Genomic DNA, 24,951 nt, shown 5'->3' on the forward strand with positions numbered 1-24,951 from the left:
TGCCATTCCCTGAGCATCTGCTCTGGGAGAGAGGACAGCATAGGAAAAACAGGACCCTAGAGGCCAGACCTGGACAAGGTCAAGGCTCAGGACTACACCATCCTGGAGGTGGGGGCGGGTCTTCCAAATGCTGAGAATGCAGCGGTACATCTGGAACATGGAGCACCATCCTCTTGAAAGAGTGGATGTGAAAGTGCATATGAGTCTGGGCACAGTAGCTCATGCCTATAATCCCAGTATTTTGGGAGGACGAGGCAGGCAGATCACAAGGTCAGGAGTACAAGACCAGCCTCCAGCCTGGCCAATATGGTGAAACCCCGTCTCTACTAAAAATACAAAAATTAGCCGGGTGTGGTGGTACGCGCCTATAATCCCAGCTACTCGGGAGGCTGAGGCAGAAGAATCACTTGACCTGGGAGGCGGAGGTTGCAGTGAGCCAAGACTACACCACTGCACTCTAGCCTGGGCGACAGAGCAAGACTCCATCTCAAAAAAAAAAAAAAAAAAAAAAAGAAAGTACATAATAATTATAAAAATCATTCACACTTAAGAGGTTATTCCATCCACCTGGTTGCTCCACTCAGGTCATCCCAGAGTCTTCTCTCTCCCTCGCCCTCCCCTCACAGGCAATCTATTCCCACTCCTGCCAGCTCTACCTTCTATCCATAGTTCCAATCTGTCCACCTCCTTCCATCTCCATACCCATTACCCTAGTTTAGGTCACCATCCTCTCTTGCTAGACTATAGCCCCTAGCCTGGCCTCCCTGCCTTCAGTCTCAGCCTTTTCCTGCCACTCCCTACCAGAAACTAGAATAATCTTCCAAAAATGAAAATCTGCCCATGTCACATGCCTGTTAAAAACCTTTCAAGCCGCTCAGCATGACTTTCAAAGCCCTGTGATTACCAGACTTCATCCCTCACCACCTCCCTTGCCAGTTCCCCCGAACACTTCAACTCCTCTCACACCTGGGATCTTTGCACACACAGCTCTCTCTGCCTAGATGACACCCCCACCACTACTTGCCCAGCAAGTCCTCAAGAATTCAGCTGAGGCTGGCGCAGTGGCTCAAGCCTGTAATCCCAGCACTTTGGGAGGCCGCGGCAGGCAGATCACTTGAGGTCAGGAGTTCGAGACCAGCCTGGCCAACATGGTGAAACCCCATCTCTACTAAAAATACAAAAATTAGCTGGGCATGGTGGCAGGAGCCTGTAATCCCAGCTACTCAGGATGCTGAGGAGGAGAATCACTTGAGCCAGGGAGGCAGAGGTTGCAGTGAGCAGAGATCATGCCACTGTACTCCAGTCTGGGCAACAGAGAAAGACTCTGCCTCAAACAAACAAACAAACAAAAAATTTAGCTGAGAGATGGTCTCCTTTGAGGGGTCTCCTTTATCCCCCACCCCTTCTAGGTTCCCCCACACCCCAGGCTTACCCTTTCCATAGTTCATGGATGGTGTTGTGCTGACCTGTGTGCCATTGCCTCCCCACTCCACTCCGAGCTCCATGAAAGCAGGAACTACAGCCTCTACCTCTTCCTCCTCAGTACACAGCATATGGCAGGTGCCCAGAAATATGTTAATGAATAAAGATCACACCTACACTAAATTCCCTTGCTTTTCTGAAACTAAGTTCATCCTAGACTCTCGCTGAATCTAAATGTTTCCCACCTCAGTACGGCAAGCATACAAGGCTGAAAACTTGGAGTCGGCTGACTTAGGTCACATCCTATCTTTATGACCTTTGGTCAGTTATTTCACCTCCCTGAGCCTCGATTTCTCTTTCTGAAGTGGGAATCATAAACCCTACTTCATAAGAAAAACACCTGGCATGTGACCCGGTAGAGGGACGCAGCACAATGCCTTCCACCTTCCTTCCCATATGCACACTTTGGCTGATGTCGGCAGGCATCTGTGAAGCGCTTACCACGTGCCAGATTCAGGCAGGTGCTGGGAGTAATGATGATGACCCTGGCCCTAGATTTCACAGTAACCGCTTCTGAGAAAACTCAGCTGTAAATCCGGAGTAAATCCTGAGGATTCACAGGTGGGTTTGCCAGCCAGTAGGAAGCCAGCTAACAGGAAGGTAACGCTGAACCAGATTCAGCCTCTCCTCCAAAGCCCCTGGATGTGGATCGCACCAGAGACAGCAGTCAGTGGGTCCTACGGAGACAGCAGAGTCAGTGGGTCTTTACTGCCACCTGCTGGACAAACAGGATAAGGCCACAGGCAGCAGCCCAGAGAAATTCAAGCGCCTGCCTGGAGCTGCCAAATGCACGGCTCTAACTTATATCTGCCACATTTGTTCAACAGCTAATGAGAGGGTGTCAGAGGAGATTGCTTTTGAAATAAAAACCACCTAACCAGAAAAAAAGAAAATAAAAGGAAAACCAACTGCACCTTGCAAAGGTTACAACGTGGAGCGTGCCTCCGGGGGAAATTTCTCTTTCTGACTCGAAGGCGAGAAGGACTAGAAAACCCTGTCAGGTGGGAGGAAGTATCTTCTTTTAAAACCATGGTCATACTTTACTCCATGAGCCATCACAAAGGGCAGATCCTGGTGACATTCTCCAAACCTTGGTGCGCAGGAATCCAACTGAACTGTCCTGCCCATAAACAAGGCAGGATCTAGCTCAGTCCTGGAAAACTGCCCAAAGCAGGGAGGCCGTTCTTTCCAAAGGCCTCGGCTTTGCAGCCAGACTTGCTAAGTCAACAACGTGGGAGCCAGCCCTGCCTCCTGCCTTCCTATTCCACCCTCCAACTTCTCTTCCCTCCACCCGATGGTTCTTCTCCTTGGCCTGCCACACTCAGGAGTGCGCGCACACACACACAGTCCTCCATTCCATCATTCTCATTTATTTGGGTGGAAAATCTGGGAAAACTAGGAGGCAGAATCCAGATGGGCCACAGCCAGGGTTATTTTTTCTCTTTCTCCATGTTCCAACCACCCTGTGAAAAGTTGGGCCCAAGAATGCAAACTCCGGAAAACCAAGGGCAGTGCAGTGCCAAGATATTTACTTAGCCTGTGAGTTTACTTCCATCTCCCAAGGAAACAGTCTCAGATTTCCTCAAGGCAGCAGGGCTTTGCTGAATCCAGCCAGTTGCTTCTGGACACAGAGAGCCTGGTCTCTGCAGCCTCTACACAGTCTGCTTGTGAGAAGGCGAAGAAAGCCTCTCTGGAAAGGCCCATCTTAGCCCAGGCACACAAGTGTGGAGAGTAAAACTTGGGGAAGCACTGCCCATCATAACCTCCGGAGGTCTTATGACCACCATCCCTACTGGAAACACAGCACCAAGCTAAGCTGGGACTGGGATGAAGGGCTACATTGCCCCAGAATTTCCCAACAGGAAAAAAGCCATAAAACAGACAGAAACAAGTGGGAGCCATCAAAAACACATAAAACTGGCAGGATGCAGTGGCTTATGCCTGTAATCCCAGCACTTTGGGAGGCCAAGGCGGGCAGATCACCTGAGGCCAGGAGTTCAAGACCAGCTTGGCCAACATGGCAAAACCCAGTCTCTACTAAAAATACAAAAATTGGCTGGGTGCGGTGGCTCACACCTGTAATCCCAGCACTTTGGGAGGCCAAGGCGGGCAGATCGCCTGGGGTCAGGAGTTCAAGACCAGCCTGGCTGATATGGTGAAACCCCGTCTCTACTAAAAATACAAAAATTAGCCGGGCGTGGCGGGGGGGCACCTGTAGTCCCAGCTACTTGGGAGGCTGAGGCAGGAGAATCGCTTGAACCTGGGATGCAGAGGTTGCATTGAGCTGAGAACCCACCACTGCACTCCAGCCTGGGCAACAGAGCGAGACTCTGTCTCAAAAAAAAAAAAAAACCATAAAACTACCTATACAAACTGTGAACAGCACAATCCTGTTGGTTCCACTACAGTACAAAAATTGCAAGTTTTTCATCAAAATAGAAAATAAAAACAAAAATTATTAGCACTCTGGTATTAATCAACCAATGACGATACCTCAAATACATCATCTTGATCTAGTTGATGATGCCCCCAGGACCCCAGCTGCAACACTCATGTCCAGGCTTCTGCAACTTGGCATCTCTTGCATCTTGGGGGTTCACAAGAAGCAATTCTGTCCTTCTAACTATCCTAATTTCTGCCCCTGAGCTTCCATCCAGGCCTTCTGGGTTCTCCGCACTTACTTGGAGTTATGCCAGGAAGGCAAGTGGGGGTGGGCATCAGGTCATCCACTGTCCATCTTCAGAAGTCTTCCCTGGGCCCTCTGGGTCCATCAGCTTCTTAGAATGCTTAGGGTATCTTTTTTTTTGAAACAGAGCCTTGTTCTGTCGTCCAGGCTGGAGTGCAGTGGTGTGATCTTGGCTCACTGCTCACTGCAACCTTTGCCTCCTGGGTTCAAACATTTCTCCTGCCTCAGCCTCCTGAGTAGCTGGGATTACAGGCGCCCACCACCACACCCAGCTAATTTCTGTATTTGTAGTAGAAACGGGGTTTCGCCATGCTGGCCAGGCTGGTCTTGAACTCCTGACCTCAAGTGATCTCCACCCACCTCAGCCTCCCAAAGTGCTGGCATTACAGGCTTGAGCCACCGCGCCCAGCCAAGGCCTAGGCATTGCAAGACAGTCCCAACTGCCTAAAAGCACTAACATCTATCACTCTCTGAGGACCTAGCTCCCCAGGGACACTCCAAGAAGCAGCGCTCCTGTTCCACCTGCCCTTAGCATCTCCCAATCTCTCTCTCTTCTCTACCATATCCCACGACCTAAGATATTTTTTTTGCTGGGGGTCGGGGGGTCCTGGGGAAAATTCTTTTCTTCCAGATTTCTTCAAGATGCACAGTCTGTTGGCCCAAAACTCCTTTGCCCCCTTACCAAAAAACAAATCAGTAAATCCATTTTGTAAAACAAAAGCCAGAAAGATTTCTTGGCTCCTTTAGACTCTGCCACATGACTCCACTCAGGCAATGACAGAGAGCCAACTGACTGCTTGCATGGAGAGGAGAATGAAGGAGGGAAAGCAAATACACATCTGAAACGATCATCCAGACACTTGATCCACACACATATACTCTCTCATCATTCAAGATTTTGGCTGTGGTCAGTTGTGGTTTCTTTCTTGATGAACGATACTGTTTGAAAGAAAAGTCAGAATAAAAGTTACTCTTTTGTTCCTCCTAACAAGCCCTTAGTACCTGTATTTCTCAACAGCCTCTGTCGACCTTTGTCCTTCTCCCGTTCCTTCCTTTTCTCTCCCATCACTGTCTCTTCTCAGTCTGACATTCTGAGAGGAGCTGGCCAGAAGTCACCATTGCCCCAGTCAAGAGAAGCAATGATGACAAAGGCAGCAGCTCAGGTGGCCACACATATCCCGTTTCAGCCCACAATGTACCTGTTCCCTCTCCCCAATCATGACATCATGTGAGCACTTCCTAATTTCCACATCCCAAAATACCCTTTTAGCCTTCATCTTACTTGACCTGTCTCTATCAAAGATGGCCACTCCTTCTTCCTTAAAAATCTTATTATTATTAGATTTGGCTTGAAAGGCACCTTCACCCACCTGGTCTTCCTTCTCCTCTGCTGCCACAGCCTGCCTTTGTGGCCAGATCCTTCCACCTATCTTTTCACTGCCATTGCTCCCCAAAGTTCTGTCCTCGACCCCCTTCTCTCTCCATGTGCCCTCACTAAACACCCTCAACCTCTCTCAATGCTCTAACACCTACTGAGACCTCAACAATTCCCAAATTCACACCTCCAGTATCCCTCTCCCTCTGATTCTACACATGTATATGCAACTGCCTGTTGACTGTTTAACCTGGAAAACAAAAAGCTAGAGAGATGATAAGATGGCTAATTTCCAATATTTGAAAGAGTGTCAGACCACAGAGCAGACCAGGACTAAATGGGTGTATTTCAGCTCAGCACACTGAGGACTTTCCTTTTTTTTTTTTTTTTTTTGAGACGGAGTCTGGCTGTGTCACCTAGGCCAGAGTGCAGTGGTGAGATCTTGGCTCACTGCAACCTCTGCCTCCCGGGTTCAAGTGATTCTCACGTCTCAGCCTTCCTAGTAGCTGGGATTACAGGTGTGCACCACCGTGCCAGGCTAATTTTTGTATTTTTAGTAGAGATGGGGTTTTGCCATGTTGGCCAGGCTGGTCTCAAATTCCTGACCTCAGGTGATCCACCCACCTCAGCCTCCCGAAGTGCTAGGATTACAGGCGTGAGCCACTGCACCTGGCCTACACTGAAGACTTTTCTAACAAACAAAACTAGCCAGGGGCTAACGCAGGGGATCCTTCTGAGGTAGTGAGATCCCTGCGACTAGAAGTAGGCACAGAGGATTTCTGCAGATGGCACAAGGCCAAACTAAGCAACATCTATGTTTTCCCCAGTTCCCAGATTGAGACTTCTCAGCTCAGTAGAGGTTCAGATAAATAAAAGATTTCTTTTTCATTTTACTGAGTAGCTAAAATTACAATTCTTCAATATAGGACACTGGTTAGAAATTACTGTGATATTTCCTTTTTATTGATTTTTTTAATAATCATGATTTGTTGTTTATCAAATAAATACTTTGGTTTTGGGGTTTTTTTATTTTATTTTTTTGAGACGAGATCTCATTCTGTCACCCAGGCTGGAGTGCAGTGGCACGACCTCGGCTCACTACAACCTCTGCCTCCTGGGCTCAAGCGATCCTCCCACCTCAGCCTCCCAAGTAGCTGGGACTACAAGTATGCACCACCATGCCCAGCTTATTTTTTTTTTCTCTATTTTTGGTAGAGATGGGGTTTCACCATGTTGCCTAGGCTGGTCTCAAACTCCTGGGCTCAGGAGATCCACCTGCCTCGGCCTCCCAAAGTGCTGGGATTATAAGGGTGGGTTGAGCCACCACGCCCAGCCATACTTTGCATAACAAACTCATTTGTCTTGTCATACATAACACTAATTTTTGGAGAACAAAATTTTCTTGGTCACTGACTGGAGGCTTTCAGATTAAAGCACAGTTGCAAACACACCACTTCTGGACATTTCTCTTCATTACGTTCCCATACACTGTTTTTAAAAATAGTAAATTAGGCCAGGTGTGGTGGCTCTCGCCTGTAATCACAGCACTCTGGGAGGCCCAGGCGGGTGGTTCATGAGGTCAGCAGTTCAAGACCAGCCTGGCCAAGATGGTGAAACCCTGTCTCTACCAAAAATACAAAAAAATTAGCTGGGCGTGGTGGTGCACACCTGTAGTCCCAGCTACTTGGGAAGCTAAGGCACAAGCATCGCTTGAACCAGGAAGGCAGAGTTTGCAGTGAGCCAAGATGGCACCACTACACTCAGCCTGGGCAACAGAGCAAGACTCTGTCTCAAAGAAAAAAAAAATACTTAGGCCGGGCACAGTGGCTCACACCTGTAATCCCAACACTTTGGGAGGCCGAGGCAGGCAGGTCACCAGAGGTCAGGAGTTTGAGACCAGCCTGGCCAACATGGCAAAAACCCTTATCTACTAAAAATATAAAAAATTAGCTGGGCGTCGTGGCACATGCCTGTAATCCCAGCTACTCAGGAGGCTGAGGCAGGAGAATCGTTTGAACCCGGGAGGCAGAAGTTGCAGTGAGCCGAGACTGTACCACTGCACTCCAGCCTGGGCAACACAATGAGACTCCATCTCAAAAAAAAAAAAAGATTTTTTTAAATCATAAATAAAATTACAGTTATACTATAATCTCAACTACATAAAAACAAATTTTAAAATTATATGTTAACAGTAATTTTTCCTTTGATGATGTAATAAATTATCATGGTTATGTTTTCCCCCACCACAATGAACTGCTTTTATTGTTCAAAAAAAAAGAAAAAGAAGGCCAAGCATGGTGGCTTACACTTATAATCCTAGCACTTTGGGAGGCTGAGGCAGGAGGACTGCTTGAGCCCAGAAGTTCGAGACCAGGCTGAACAATGCTGTGAGACTCAGTCTCTACAAAAAAAAAAAAATGTTTTAAGTTAGCTGGACAAGGTGGTACATGCCTGTAGACCCAGACATTTGGGAGGCTGAGGTGGGAGGACTGCTTGAGCCCAGAAGGTCAAGGCTTCGGTGAGCCATGATTGTGCCACTACACTCTAACCTGGGTGACAGAGCGAGAACCTGTCTCAAAAAAGAAAAGGAAACATTACTTTTGGAAAATGTTCATTGGAGGCCAAATGCACTGGCTCATGCCTGTAATCCCAGCACTCTGACGCCAAGACAAGCAAATCACTTGAGATCAGCAGTTCGAGACCAGCCTGGCCAACATGATGAAACCCTGTCTCTACTAAATTACAAAATTAGCCGGGCGTGGTGTCGCACATCTGCAATCCCAGCTACTCAGGAGGCTAAGGCAGGAGAATCACTTAAACCCAGGAAGTGGACATTGCAGTGAGCTAAGATCTCACCACTGTACTCCAGCCTGGGTGACAAGAGTGAAACTGTCTCAAAAAAAAAAAACAAAAAACAAAAAAACAAAACAAAAAAAAAAAAAAGGAAAATTAAACAGTGTATTGGGTCAGGTGTGGTGCCTCATGCCTGTAATCTCTGCACTTTGGGAGGCTGAGGCAGGTAGATCACCTGAGGTTAGGAGTTTGAGACCAGCCTGGCCAACATGGTGAAACCTTGTCTTTAAAATCTAAAATTTAAAAATTAGCCAGGTGTGGTGGCAGGCGCCTGTAATCCTAGCTACTCGGGAAGCCGAGGCCAGAGAATCACTTGAACGCAGGAGGCGGAGATTGCAGTGAGCCGAGATTGTGCCACTGCACTCCAGCCTGGGCAACAGAGCAAGACTCCATCTTAAAAAAAAAGAAAAAAAAAAAGAAAAAGTGTATTGGATTACTCCCTCAGATGCTATTTGTGATTCAAATAATCTGGGTATGAGCGGCTGAGTATGGGGTAGAGGGACTAGTAACAACTATGAATGTCTATGAGTACCTTTTAAACACAGCTCTGGCCTTTTTGTAGCCACCACCTCGATAAGCCCAATCCAGGTACTTATTCTTCAGGGTTACTGAGTCGGCACCTATGACAGCTAAGAGAGCTTTCTACAATTTAAAAGAAAAAAGAAAGAAGCTATGTGAGAAAACATAGATATCAAAACAGATTTTCCCAGAACCACCTGAGGCCGCTCCATAGTGCTTTAGGCGCACCTGCAACACTAGAGCTGACCAATGAGGGAAGCTTCTGCCATTCCCCACACCACAAGACTTGGAACACGGAGCCTATACCTTAAAGACTGCCTCAGTGTCTTCTTGGCTTTTGGCACCTTCACTCCACTCTGCCCAGGAAATCCACAATGGCAGACAAACCTAGTCCCAGTTTAAAAAATGTTAGTTAGAGAACAGCATATAACAAAACATCGCATGTACCCTATAAATATGTAAAATATTATGTATCAATTTTTTTATGCTGTAAAATGACAGTTTAGTCCTATGCTCTGAAAACTAGTTAAAAAGCCAGGTTCCTCCTAAGATAATCAACATGTAAAATAGGGATTCATTCCCAAACAGTCCTCATTGTGACAGAATTCTCATTGCCCAGCAGGAATGGCACTCCAGAACACAGCCAGCCTTCTGACCAAGTCACTCAGAGCAACACTCTTCTGTGAATTTTAGTTCCTTTCTATTGGGAAATATTTCATGTAGTTATCATCAATCATCTTTTAGTTAAGTAAGCAATTAACAGCCCACACAGTTAGACCCACAGCTACCCAGGTCATGTCTCTGCTGTCTAAGACCCACAACACAAGAACTAATTAATCTAGGCTGAACTATCTGATCTTCATTCATGTCCCAGAGGTACATACAAATGAGCAGCAAAGGCGAGGCATGGTGGCGCACATTTGTAATCCCAGCACTTTAAAGATGGAGGCAGGTGGATCACTTGAGGCCAGGAGTTCAAGACCAGCCTGGCCAACATAGCAAAACCCTGTCTCTACTAAAAATACAAAAATTAGCTGGGCATGGTGGTGGGCACTTCTAATCCCAGCTACTTGGGAAGCTGAGACAGGAGAATCGCTTGAACCTGGGAGGTGGAGGTTGTAGTGAGCCAAGTTTGCACCACTGCACTCCAGCCTGGGCAACAGAACAAGACTTCATCTCAAAAAAAAGGAAAAAACACCACCAAATGAGCAGTAGTTTTTTTCCTACTTTATCTTCTGGAATACGTTTTACCTACTAATATAAAAAATGCACTGCAAAGTGAATCTGGCCATACGCCGTGGCTCACGCCTGTAATCTCAGCACTTTGGGAGGCCAAGGCAGGCAGATCACTTGAGACTAGGAGTTCTAGACCAGCCTGGCCAACATGGAGAAATCCTGTCTCTACTAAAATAGAAAATATTAGTCGGGTGTGATGGCGTGCGCCTGTAGTCCCAGCTACTCGGGAGGCTGAGGCAGGAGAATTGCCTGAACCCGGGAGGCAGAGACTGCAGTGAGCTGAGATCACGCCACTGCACTCCAGCCTGGACAACAGAGCGAGACTCCATCTTAAAAAAAAAAAAAAAAAAAAGTTGGGCTTATATTCAGTAAGTGACATTAGTATTCTACTGGTATTTCTAACTTTATAAGATATCTAAATAGAATAGGAAGTTTTATATAATTTGGTTAACTTTCAAATAAAGGATATTAAATAGAAGCAAATTCTTCTACTCTTAACCTATGAACCATCACCACTTAACAGCAAATGCCACTCTAGAGTGGGCTCTCAATAGACAAGTACATTCCAAATGAGCCTTGGCTAGTCTTAAAAGGTTTCCCAAATATAATGAATACAAAAGATGCAGCTCACTGACCTGGGGTTTCAGGTGCACAAAGGCTTCTTCAAAAAGCATGGCTACGTCAGGGCTCTTTGACTCGATCAGCACCCGCAGCTTCAGCTGCCACATTGTCCCAGAGTCTCTAAACAATTCAGTTCCAGCTACTGCCACTTCCAGAGCTTCCCTCAGGAAGTTACGACACAGCAACGAAACAATCTAGACAAGATGAAGGATGACTGCAAAATTAATTACTGAAACCCAAACAATCTATGTAAATGTAAATCTATGCCTCATTTGAGGCAAGAATTTCACCAACCTTTCCACTACAATTTAAAATAAAAAAGAGGCCGGGTGTGGTGGCTCACACCTGTAACCCCAGCACTTTGGGAGGCCAAGGCAGGCAGATCACGAGCTCAGGAGATCAAGACCATCCTGGCCAACATGGTGAAACCCCGTCTCTACTAAAAATACAAAAATTAGCTGGGTGTGGTGGTATGCATCTGTAATCCCAGCTACTCGGAAGGCTGAGGCAGAAGAATTGCTTGAACCCAGGAGGCGGAGATTGCAGTGAGCTGAGATCACACCACTGCACTCCAACCTCAGCAACAGAGCAAGACTCCATCTCAAAAAAAAAAGAAAAAAAAGAAATGAGCTATGTGATAATTTATAGGTATCAAAACAAATTTTCCATGGCTGTTAAACAGGCACAAAGTGAACAATTTAGAATTTCTCCTGTTTTCACTGCTCCTACCCATGAGGGTTATCCAAAAACAGGGAAGACGTAAAGAATTTAGACTGTAAGTTAGACTGTAAGTTAGGTTTTTTTGCTTTTGTTTTTCTTTTTTTTGGAGACAGAGTTTTGCTCTGTAACCCAGCCTGGAGTACAGTGGCGCAATGACCTCGGCTCACTGCAACCTCCGCCTCCCGGGTTCAAGCAATTCTCCTGCCTCAGCCTCCCGAGTAGCTGGGACGACAGGTGCCCATTGCCACACCTGGCTAATTTTTTGTATTTTAGTAGAAATGGGGTTTCACCATGGTGGCCAGGCTGGTCAACTCCTGACCTCAGATGATCCACCCACCTCAGACTCCCAAAGTGCTGGGATTACAGGCGTGAGCCACCATGCCCGGTGTATAAGTTTTTAATAAAACAGTTCACAGCCAGGCGCGGTGGCTCACGCCTGTAATCCCAGCACTTTGGGAGGCTGAGGCAGGCAGATCACCTAAGGTCGGGAGTTCAAGACCAGCCTGATCAACATGGAGAAACCCTGTCACTACTAAAAATACAAAATTAGCCAGGCGTGGTGGTGCATGCTTGTAATTCCAGCTACTCGGGAGGCTGAGTCAGGAGCATCGCTTGAACCCAGGAGGCAGAGGTTGAGGTGAACCAAGATCATGCCATTGCACTCCAGCCTGGGCAACAAGAGCGAAACTCCATCTCAAAAAAATAATAAATAAATAAAAACAAAACAGTTCACTATGCCAGAACACATGCTCACCAAACAGAGGATGAAAATTAACAAATAGGCTGGGCTCAGTGGCTCACGCCTGTAATCCCAGCACTTTGGGAGGCCAAGGCAGGCAGATCACCTGAGGTCAAGAGCTCGAGACCAGCTTAGCCAACATGGTGAAACCTTGTTTCTACTAAAAATACAAAAATTAGCTAGGTGTGTTGGCGCACGCCTGTAATCCCAGCTACTCAGGAGGATGAGTTGGGAGAATCACTCAAACCTGGGAGGAGGAAGTTCCAGTAGGCCAAGATCATGCCACTACACTCCAGGCTGGGTGACAGAGCAAGACTCTGTCTCCAAAAAATTTTTAAAAATCAATAAACACAAAATCACTATTTGTGGAGTGTCAAGGAAACAGGTATATTCATTCAAACAGAGTTGGACATTAACATAAACTAATGCAATTTTTCTGAAATTCAATTTGACAGTTTGTAGCAAGAGTCATGAAAGTGCTCAACGCTTCAATTTGGGACTTTTACATTAACAAATATGGGCCAAAAAATACATGAATAAAAGGAAATCTTACCTGTTCAAAATGCTTATATCTACATTATTTGAAAAAGAGAAAAAAAAAAACCTAAAACCAATCCAATTGTACAAATTTGTGAAAAATTAAATGACAGTATATAATCAGTATATTCAGCAAGCATTTTTATTGCACACTATATATGCTCGATTCAATAGTGAGCAAATCAGGTGCATTCCCTACCACCCACAGAGTCTTCAGTCTAAGAGACGAAACGGTTTGATATGTTTCTTCTGACAAGATGTATCATCTAGGCTGGGCACAGTGGCTCACGCCTGAAAGACCAAGTTAGAAAGCCAGGCACGGCCAGGAGCAGTGGATCACGCCTGTAATCTCAGCACTTTGGGAGGCTGAGGCAGTCAGATCGCTTGAGGTCAGGAGCTCAAGACCAGCCTGGCCAACATAGTGAAACTCTGTCCCTACTAAAAATACAAAAATTTGGCCAGGCATGATGGCTCATGCCTTAGTCCCAGCACTTTGGGAGGCCGAGGCAGGCAGATCACTTGAGGTCAGGAGTTAGAGACCAGCCCAGCCAAGATGGTGAAACCCCGTCTCTACCAAAAATACAAAAATTAGCTGGGCGTGGTGGCATGCACCTGTGATCCCAGCTACTTGGGAGGCTAAGGCACAAGAATCACTTGAACCCAAGAGGCAGAGGATGCAGTGAGCTGAGATCGCGCCACTGCGCTCCAGCCTGGGCAACAGAGTGAGACTCCGTCTCAAAAAAAAAAAAAAAAAAAAAGGAATGGGTAGACAAACAAAATAAACCCAAATCATGACTCTTGTTCTAAGTGTTTTTCACTATATAATATTCCTCCCTTTGCTAGTACAGATTTCATTTTTTGCATATGCCAAATACTGGCAAACACATATAAACACACTTCACATACCAAACTCCCAAGTGGCCTTCATCTTAAGACTATATATATTTAAAACATGACTGGCACAAAACAACTGAAATAAGGTATTTGTAACTGGCACAGAATATTTTCTCCATGTTCTTACCAACTGCTTGTATTGGCATTCTGACAGAAGCTTCAGTTCATGTGCCTTCCTGAATACAGTCATGGTTCTTTCCAACCTCTGAAAACAGAAAAATCCCTCAGTTCATTACAAAGATCCCAGCAGGGGCCTCTGGCCTCTGACATGAACAAAAGCTGTTTTGCACATTTCTTAAAATTCAAAGAAGCTGACTTGCTCCTGCATGGTGGTTTCACTTATGAATAGATGCAATGGGCAGCTGCACCAAACAGAGCCCAGTTACATGAGAGCCCCTCCTAATCTGGCAGCAAACCAGACTCAGACCTTTAGAATGACACGTCGCCCACAAGGAGAGAGAGAGTGGCTGAGCATAAAAGTTCTCAGAAACTGTGCCAGACACCAAAAGAGCTGTGCTTCTGTTCTTTCAGAAGGCAGTCACTATCTAGTCAACCACTGTAACCATGTAACAACCTCACCTTCCCTCTAAGGAACCCACTATTTGACTTCTTAGTAAATCTTTCCAGCAAAAGGTGATGTAACACTTCCACATGGCCTCTGGAAAAGTCGGAAAGATTATGTTGATCAGTTCACTTAGTTCAACATTCATCACATCAAAGTTATTAAAAGAGAAGGAAAAAACAGTCATCATACATCTTTTCTTCAAGGGGAAAACTCTCCTCTGAAGAAGAGTTTAAATCAGCCTGATTTTAAAAAGTGTTACGCTGACTACAGCCAACCAAACACCTCAAATATTGGGGGAAAACAACTGAGTAACAGCTTAAATATAAAAATTGAAAGCCTTATCCAGGTTATACATCCCCTCTGCCTTTATTCTACATTATTACAAAATAAAAATTAAATCACTTTCCAAAGATAATTAAGGGCGGGGCAGTGGTTCACATCTGTAATCCCATCACTTTGGGAGGCTGAGGCAGGCGGATCACCTGAAGTCAGGAGTTCAAGACCAGCCTGGCCAACGTGGTGAAACCTCATCTCTACTAAAAATACAAAAATCCATGGGGCATGGTGGCATGCACCTGTAATCCCAGCTACTCAGGAGGCTGAGGCAGGAGAATTGCTTAAACCTGGGAGGAAGAGGTTGTAGTAACCCGAGATCGTGTCACTGTACTCCAGCCTGGGCAACAGAGTGAGACTCTGTCTCAAAAAGAAAAAAAAAAAAGATAATTAAGGACGTCGGTAATCCTAGCAAGCTGGGAGGCCAAGGCATGCAGATCACTTGATTCCAGCAGTTCAAGACCAGCCTGGGCAACATGGCGAAACTCCATCTCTACAAAAAATACATTAAAATTGGCCTGGCGTGGTGGCATGCGTCTGTAGACCCAACTACTCAGGGGGTTGAGGCGGGAGGATTGCTTCAACCCAGGAGGCAGAGGTTGGAGTGAGCTGAAATTGTGCCTCTGCACTCCAGCCTGGGTGACACAGCAGGATCCTGTCTCAAAAAAAAAACTAAGATAATTAAGAAATAATAATTAAAGAATCTTAGGAATTATTTCCTAAGTTTCCCCCAAAATAAATGAACATAAATACCACTACTATGGAGGAAGGTCATAAAAGCTCCATTACCATCAGAGAAAGACCAAGTTAGAAAGCCAAGACCAAGTTAGAAAGCCAGGCACGGCCAAATGGGGTGGCTCATGCGTGTAATCCCAGCACTTTAGGACGTCAAAGTGGGCAAACCACCTGAGGTCAGGAGTTCAAGACCAGCCTGGCCAACATGGTGAAACTCTGTCTGTACTAAAAATACAAAAATTAGTCAGGCATCGTGGCACACGCCTGTAATCCCAGCTACTCAGGAGGGTGAGGCAGGAGAATCGCTTGAACCTGGGAGGCGGAGGTTGCAGTGAGCCGAGATCACGCCATTACACTCCAGCCTGGGCAACAGAGTGAGACTCTGTCTCAAAAAAAAACAACAACAACAACAAAAAAAAAAAACCCAGGCACAGTGGCTCACACCTGTAATCCTGCAACCCTAGCACTTTGGGAGACCAAGGCAAGTGGATCGCCTGAGCTCAGGAGTTCAAGACCAGTCTGGGCAACACAGTGAAACCCCATCTCTACTAAAATACAAAAAAATTAGCTGGGCATGGTGGTGGGCACCTATAGTCCCAGTTATTTGGGAGGCTGAGGCAGAAGAATTGCTTGAACCCGGGAGATGGAGGTTGCAGTGAGACGAAATCGAGCCACTGAACTCCAGCCTGGGTGACAGAACAAGACTCTGCCTCCCAAAAAAAAAAAAAAAGAAAGCCAGGCACATTGTATACTACGTTACAGAGACATCCCCAATATTGATTTTGGCAATGGGAATGGGAGCTTAAGTTGCACACTCAGGGATACTATTCCTTCTATATCACACCACGGTTTGGTGAAGTTCACCTGTTGGCAGAGTCTTCACTCTTCGTATACAGCACAGCACCTCTTCTCCTTCCGGCCGACCTCCACTGCTTTGGCTTGTTTCGTTGCAGGCTGCTCTTCTGTCTGTGACTCAATCTCTAATTCTCGCCTTGCCATATAATCCCAAGTGAGAGGATCATCTGCGTGTAGAGCCTGAAGGCTGAAAAATACAATTTACTGGTATCTATCCCACAACAAGAAACTAACTCGGAATATCAGAGAAACAGTTACTTGTGCTTAAAAAATCTACACAGGACATCCCTGTAACAACTGCAGTACCATAAAAACTATTTCCCAGGCCGGACCCGGTGGCTTACGCCATTGGGAGACCAGCACTTTGGGAGTCTGAGGTGGGTGGATCACCTGAGGTCGGGAGTTCGAGACCAGCCTGACCAATATGGTGAAACCCCATCTCTACTAAAAATACAAAAATAAGCCAGGCATGATGGCATGTGACTGCAGTCCCAGCTACTAGAGAGGCTGAGACAGAAGAATTGCTTGAACCCATGAGGCAGAAGTTGCAGTGAGTCGAGATCGCATCACTCCAGCATGGGCGACAGAGCGAGACTCTGTCTCAAAAAAAAAAAAAAAAACACAAAACTATTTCCCAACAGGCTCTCCAAAATATCTTCACTAATTGTAGAAATTTTGTCAATGGATCAGAATTGTCCCACTTTTTCACTTTTTTTTTTTTTTTTGAGCCAGAATCTCACTGTCACCAAGGCTGGAGTGCAGTGGCGCGATCTCACCTCACTGCAACCCCCATCTCCCGGATTCAAGCAATTCTCCTGCCTCAGCCTTCCAAGTAGCTGGAATTACAGACGCATACCACCAGGCCCGGCTAATTTTTGTATTTCTTTGGGAGAGATGAGTTTTCACCATGTTGGCCAGACTGGTCTCAAACTCTTGACCTCAAGTGATCCTCCTGCCTCGGGCTCCCAAAGTGCTGGGTGGGATTATAGGTGTACAGGTGTGAGCCACTGCACCTGGCCAGAGCTGTCCCACATTTATTGAGTTTCAGAATATTTCAGGTATCATTCACAAATATTAACTTTCAAGTTAGCTCTCAAAGTCAAATCAGCAGTTATCTGTGACAACACAAGACTCCAAGAGACCTGAAGAACTTTTTTTTATTTTTGAGATAGGGTCTGTCACCCAGGCTGGAGTGCAGTGGTGCCATCATGGCTCACTGCAGCCTCCACCTCCCAGGCTCAGGTGATCCTCCCACCTCAGCCTCCCATGTAGCTGGTACTACAAGTGCATGCCACCACACCCAGCTAATTTTGGTAGTTTTATTGTACAGAGTTTTGCCATGTTGCCCAGGATGGTCTCCAACTCCTGGGCGCTCAAGCAATAGTCCGTCCCAAAGTGTTGGGATTACAGCCCCTGTGCCCAGCCTAAAGAACTTTATTATAGCTGAGCTCTTCATTTTCGTTTGTGTGTGTGTGTGTTTTTTAAGACAGAGTTTATCTCTTGTTGCCCAAGCTGAAGTGCAGTGGTACGATCTCAGCTCACTATAACCTCCGCCTCCTGGGTTCAAGCGATTCTCCTGCCTCAGCCTCCCGAGTACCTGGGATTACAGGCATGTGACACCACACCCAGCTAATTTTTGTATTTTTAGTAGAGGCGGGGTTTCACCATGTTGGCCAGACTGGTCTCAAACTCCTGACCTCAGGTGATCCGCCCAGCCCGGCCTTCCCAAGTGCTGGGATTACAGGCATGAGCCACTGCATCTGTTTTTTTTTTTGGAGAGAGTCTTCTCTGTCACCAGGATGGAGTGCAGTGGCGTGATCTCAGCTCACTGCAACCTCCACCTCCCAGGTTCAAGCGATTGTCCTGCCTCAGCCTCCTGAGTAGCTGGGATTACAGGTGCACACCACCACACCAAGCTGATTTTTGTATTTTTAGTAGAGACGGGGTTTCCCCATGTTGGCCAGGATGATCTCAATCTCTTGACCTCAGGTGATCCGCCCACCTCAGCCTCCCAAAGTGCTGAGATTACAGGCGTAAGTCACCACGCCCAGCCCAGGGTTCTTCATTTTCTAAATGATAGAGAAAAAGCACAACCTACTCCTCTCTCAAAACCCTGAAAATATCCAAACAACAGATTGATTCAAGTTCCATTTCCCCTCCTGTCAAAGGAAGAGGTGCTACCAAAGAATGGAAGTACCCACAAGTTAGGCTAAAAATAATTTTTTTTTTTTTTTTGAGACAGGGTCTCACTCTGTCACCCAGTCTGGGGTGCGGTGACGCAATAACAGCTCACAGCAGCCTCAACTTCACAGGCTCAAGGGATCCTCCCACCTCAGCCCCACAGGTAGCTGGGACTACAGGCACATGACACCATATCCAACTAATTTTATTGTTATTTTTTGTAAAAACAGGTCTCACCATGTTGCCGAAGCTTACAAATAATTGTTAAACCATATAATCAGACATTAAAGAATAAAATTACCAGCCAGGTGTAATGGCTCACACCTGTAATCCTTGCACTTTGGGAGGCTAAGGCAGGAGGATCACTTGAGCTCAGGAATTCAAGATCAACCTGGGCAACATAGTGAGACCTCATCTCTATAATAAAAAACATAAATAAATAAAAATATAATAAAGAAATAAAAAGAATAAAATTACCAGCACTCAACTATAAACATATGAGTATAACTCTCATTTTATGGATAAATGCCAGGAAAATAGAATTTAGAATTTTATATAAGCTTTAGATTTTTTTTTTTTTTGAGATGGAGTTTCGCTCTTGTTTCCCAGGCTGGAGTGCAATGGCGCAATCTTGGCTCACTGCAACCTCCGCCTCCCGGCTTCAAGTGATTCTCCTGCCTCAGCCTCCCGAGTAGCTGGGATTACAGGTATGCGCCACCATGCCTGGCTAATTTTGTATTTTTAGTAGAAACGTGGTTTCTCCATGTTGGTCAGGCTGGTCTCAAACTCCCAACCTCAGGTGATCCGCGCATCTCGGCCTCCCAAAGTGCTGGGATTACAGGCTTGAGCCACCGCGCCTGGCTAGATTTTTTTTTTATTGAATAAACTATTTCCCCCAGTAAGTGAATCAAATAACTCAATCAGGAAGATACTTTTTTTCTGAGACATGGTCTCACTCTGTGACCCAGACAGGAGTGGAGTGGCAAGATCACAGTTCACAGCCTCAACCTCCCAGACTCAGGTGATCCTCCCACCTCAGCCTCCAGAGTAGGTAGGACCACAGGCACGCACCACCACACCTAGCTTATTTTTTGTAGAGACAGGGTTTCACCGTGTTGCCTAGGGTGGTCTCAAACCCCTGAGCTCAAGGGATCCACCTGCCTTGGCCTCCCAAAATACTGGGATCCCAAAGTGTGAGCTACTGCACTGGGCCAGGAAATTTTTTTTTTAACATAATATGATATTAATTTTTTTTTTTTTTTTGGAGATGGAGCTTTGCTTGTCGCCCAGGCTGGAGTGCAATTGTGGGATCTTGGCTCACTGCAACCTCCGCCTCCCAGGTTCAAGCGAGTCTCCTGGCTCAGCCTCCCAAGTAGCTGGGATTACAGGCATGCACTACCACGCCCAGCTAATTTTGTATTTTTAGTAGAGACGGGGTTTCACCATGTTGGTCAGGCTGGTCTCGAACTCCTGACCTCTGGTGATCCACCCACCTCAGCCTCCCAAAGTGCTGGGATTACAGGTGTGAGCCACTGCACCCGGCCAATATTAGCTTTTATTCCAGGGATTTAGTGTGGTATCTTCTTTCTCTTCTACTAAATATCCAACCTCAAACCCTTAATCTCAAGATCAGAAATAGATATATTCACCTTTATACTAACTTTACTTACTCATCATAAATCTCTTTTCGTAGATCTTTGGCAAAGTCAAATAGCTGTGCAATTGAAAGCAGTGACATGTGAAATTCTGCACCTAAATTTAAAAAGCAGGGGAGGGGAAGTTTATTGCCAATAAGAATCACTTTACTTTAAAAGTAGCATTCTCTTCATGTACTGGAGTTAATCTTTTTGTTTTTTGAAATGAGAAATAGAACAAAATAGAAGAAAAGTCATCCCATAGTCCCCTCACCCCCGTGTCCCCCTACTCAAGCAAAGCTATTGTTAATATCTTTGGAGTATTCATAAAAAAAGAACTAATTTTCAACTCCCCACATGATTTAGTTACTCCATGAGAACTTACTGAGGATGGGTGCAATGGCTCACACCAGTTATGCCATCACTTTGGGAGGCCAAGGCAGGAGGATCACTTGAGCTCAGGAGTTCAAGACTAGCCCGGACAACATGGTGAAACCTCATCTCTACTACAAGTACAAAAACTAGCCAGGCATAGAGGTCCATGCCCAGCTACTCAGGAGGCTGAAATGGGAGAATCACCTGAGCCCATGAAGTCGAGGCTACAGTGAGCCATGATTGTACCACTGCACTCCTGCGTGGGTGACAGAGTAAGACCCTGTCTCAAAAAAAAAATGGAAGGATAAATGACTACACACTGGGTACAGTGTACACTGCTCGTTGACGGGTGCACCAAAATCTCAGAAATCACCACTAAACCTGTTCCCCAAAAACCTATTGACATTTTTATTTTTTTGAGATGAAGTCTCGCTCTGTTGCCCAGGTGCTATCTCAGCTCACTGCAACCTCCACCTCCCGGGTTCAAGCAATTCTCCTGCCTCAGCCTCCCAAGTAGCTGGGATTACAGGCGCCCACCACCACACCCAGCTAATTTTTGTATTTTTAGTAGAAATGGGGTTTCACCATGTTGGCCAGGCTGGTCACGAACTCCTGACCTCAGGTGATCCACCTGCCTCGGCCTCCCAAAGTGCTGGGATTACAGGCATGAGCCACCATACCCGGCCCAAACCTATTGAAATTTAAGGAAAAAAAAAATGGGAGTAGAATATAAATTTTAAAAAGAGACTTATGCCGGGCGTGGTGGCTCACACCTGTAATCCCAACACTTTGGGAGGCTGAGGAGGGCAGGTCACAAGGTCAGGAGTACGAGACCAGCCTAGCCAACATAGTGAAACTACGTCTCTACTAAAAATACAAAAATTAGCTGGGCAGGGTGGCACACACCTATAGTCCCAGCGACTTGGGAGGCTGAGGCAGGAGAATCACTTGAACCCAGGAAGCAGAGGTTGTGGTGAGCCGAGATCACGCCAATGCACTCCAGCCTGGGCAACAGATCAAGACTCCATCTCAAAAAATAAATAAATAAGTTACTGAAATGTTCAATTATAGCCTAGGAAAAATAAGTATTTTCTGAAAGAAACAGGACATTATTCCTACAGAGTTTTATATACATTCTAATGGAAAATTTCAAAACTAGCTAAAGATCTTCATTAGGAAAAGAATGTTTCACTTTCCTACCAAAAATAATGTTCAAAAGATACCTACCTTTAATTATGCTTACAGAATTTTTGTAGATGATCCGTGCCAACTCGCCCTTAAGAATTTCTTCAGAATAATCAGGATTCTCCTAAAGAGTGTTATATCAAATGTAACTTAACAGGTAGTACAAGGAGGAAAAGCACTAGGATGAAAATTAACAATCCTAGACTACCTGTGCCATATGACCACTGGTAAATCATGTCTCTCTCTCCGGGCCAGTTCCCTCACTTGTAAAGTGTGCAGCTTGAACAAGATCACTGACCTTCCAACTGTGTCCTCTCAGGCTCCAAGAGTGGTGGCAAGATCACATGGCTTAAGGCCTCACTCTCAATTTGGACCAAAACAGGTCACATTTTACATGTCTTGTCTGCGCTTCTCTGTAACATTTTATTTGAATAAAAAAGTCCTAGCCTGGCGTGGTGACTCATGCCTATAATCCCAGCACTTTGGGAAGCCGAGGCGGGTGGATCACTTGAGATCAGGAGTTCATGACCAGCCTGGCCAACATGGCAAAACCCCATCTCTACTAGAAATACAAAAATTAGCCGGGAGTGGTAGCGGGCACCTGTAATCCCAGCTACTTCGGAGGCAGGAGAATCACTTGAACCCGGGAGGCGGAGGTTACAGTGAGCCGAGATCGTGCCAGTGCACTCCAGCCTGGGTGACAAGGAGCAACACTCCGTCTGAGAAAAAAGTTCTAAGCTGGAAACCACAATAACAGACAATAGCAAAGTTTCTTCTCAGCTCTAACATTCTAAATCTTTTAATTATTCTGTCACATAAAAAACTATATAAAAAGGGAAAGAAAGAAGGCCAGGAAACCACACATTTCACAACATTTCTCAAGCTCCTTGAATCCATTAATATATCACTTTATGAGATCATACAGCATTAAAGAATAGCATTTGGCTATTCCGTAAGTAACATTTTTGAGAACCACATTAATTAGTCCAAATATCTATTTTTATAGCATAAAGCTTCATTTTCCTAACTAAGTCCATTTATAAGTAACACTAACTCATGTGGAAGTTTCAAAATGTAACAACATTAAACATTAAAGCTTGAACCCGGAGGCAGACGTTGCAGTGAGCCAAGATGGTGCCACTGCACTCCAGCCTGTGTGACAGAACGAGACTCCATCTCAAAAAAAAAGAAAAAAAAAAGAAAAATATATTCCAAATATTTTCTCTTACTCCTAAGCAGGCTCGAAATGTTATACATTGTTAGCAAGTGAGAATAAAATAATTAGAACCTTACCACACCCATACTGGCTTTTCCAAATTCTTCCTTCTCCTTCCTCAGTTTTTCAGCATGCATCAGCTCCATCCTAAAGTACTACACAGAAGATAAATAAACTGAAAATCTTTGGAGATGCTTTTTTAAATTTTTTTGAGACAGGGTCTTGCTCTGTCACCCAAGCTGGAGCGCACTGGTGATCACAGCTCATTTCGGCCATGAATTCCTGCACTCAAGTGATCCCCTTGCCTCAGCTTCCTGAGTAGCTAGGATTAGAGGTGCATTCCATCACACTCAGATAATTTTTTTATTTTTATTTTTCGTAGAGACAGGGTCTTGCTACATTGCTGCCTGGCCTCAAACAACTGACCTCAAGTGATCCTCCTGTCTCAGCCTCCCAAAGTGCTGGGATTAAAGGCATGAGCCACCACACCCAGCCTGAACTTTCATTTAAGAATTAAATAGCAGGCTGGGCACGGTGGCTCATGCCTGTAATCCCAACACTTTGGGAGGCCAGGCAGGCGGATCACTTGAGGTCAGGAGTTCGAGACCAGCCAGCCCAACATGGTGAAACCCCATCTCTACTAAAAATACAAAAATTAGCGGGGCATGGTGGTGCACACCTATAATCCCAGCTACTTCGGGGGCTGAGGCAGGAGAATCGTTTGAACCCCGGGGGCGGAGGTTGCAGTGAGCCAAGAACACACCATTGCACTCCTGCCTGAGCGACAGAGTGAGACTCCATTTCAAAAAAAAAAAAAAAAAAAAAAAAAAAAAGGAATTAAATAGCAGTTTCTCTTTTATCCTGACAAATGACTCAGAAAACAGTGCAGCTTCCAATACATTCTTTCTATTATTTGGGATTTTCATCTAAAGCTTGGCCCTCAAATGTTCTAGGGCACCATCCATACGGGAGTAAGTCCCCGAAGAGAGAAAGGAAGTACTACCAGGTATCTATCTCAAGAAAAGGAGACAGAAAGAACATGGAGAAAAGAGGGAGACAAGGCAAAGAAGCCCGAAGACGGCTTCTTTGGAGAACCAAGGGAACAAAGGGAACAAGAAAAAAAAATAAAAACAAAAGTATAAAGAGGCTAAATCTGGCTCTCAACTAAAAAAATGTTAGTCTAGTTCCCTATTCCTTCCAACCACAGGAAGGAGGCAGGGGTTACAACCTCTCAACTAACTTAGAAGCTGCAGTGTCAACACCTACCACTGGACAAAAAATAAAAAGATGTTTTTCCCTGGCTGGGCATGGTGGTTCACACCTGTAATCCCACCACTTTTGGAGGCTGAGGCAGGCAGATCACCTGAGCTCGGGAGTTCGAGACCAGCCTGCCCAACAGGGCGAAACCCCATCTCTACTAAAAATACAAAAATTAGCTGGACGTGGGATCTCAGCTACTCAGGAGGCTGAGGCAGGAGAATTGCTTGAACCCAGGAGGTAGAGGTTGCAATGAGCCAAGACCGGGCCACTACACTCCAGCCTGGGCAACAGAATAAGACTCCGTCCCAAAAAAAAAAAAAAAAAAAAGATGTTTTTCCTTACCCACACCTCCACACTTATTCCTAGCCTCCATAAATTGAAGCCTTTTTTATTTAATAAAGAATACATGGGCCGGGCGCAGTGGCTCACACCTGTAATCCCAGCACTTTGGGAGGTGGAGGCGGGCGGATGACCAGGTCAGGAAGTCGAGACCATCCTGGCTAACACGATAAAACCCCATCCCTACTAAAAAATACAAAAATTTAGCCGGGCATGGTGGCAGGCACCTGTAGTCCCAGCTACTCGGGAGGCTGAGGCAGGAGAATGGTGTGAACTCAGGAGGCAGAGGTTGCAGTGAGCTGAGACCCTGCCACTGCACTCCAGCCTGGGCAACAGAGTGAGACTGTCTCAAAAAAAAAAAAAAAAAAGTGAGACCAGCCTGGGCAACAGAGTGAGACTCTGTCTCAAAAAAAAAAAAAAAAAAAGTGAGACCAGCCTGGCCAACATGGCAAAACCCCATCTCTACTAAAAATACAAAAAAAATAGCCAGGTATGGTGGCGGGCACCTGTAATCCTAGCTACTTGGGAGGCTGAGGCGTAAGAATTGCTTGAATCAAGGAAAAAAAAAATATGTCTCCAGAGGACCAAACTGAGACATCACCGTCTCATCC

The 24,951-nt window shown here is 45.6% G+C and overlaps 1 pseudogene; it reads right to left on the minus strand.

Moving 5' to 3' along the window:
- Positions 1-544: 544 nt before the first annotated feature.
- Positions 545-24,951, minus strand: part of LOC100460699 (U3 small nucleolar RNA-associated protein 6 homolog) — a 36,896-nt pseudogene continuing 12,489 nt past the window's right edge.

This window comes from Pongo abelii, chromosome 19 (assembly GCF_028885655.2).
Source record: "Pongo abelii isolate AG06213 chromosome 19, NHGRI_mPonAbe1-v2.0_pri, whole genome shotgun sequence".
NCBI classification, from domain to species: Eukaryota; Metazoa; Chordata; class Mammalia; order Primates; family Hominidae; genus Pongo; species Pongo abelii.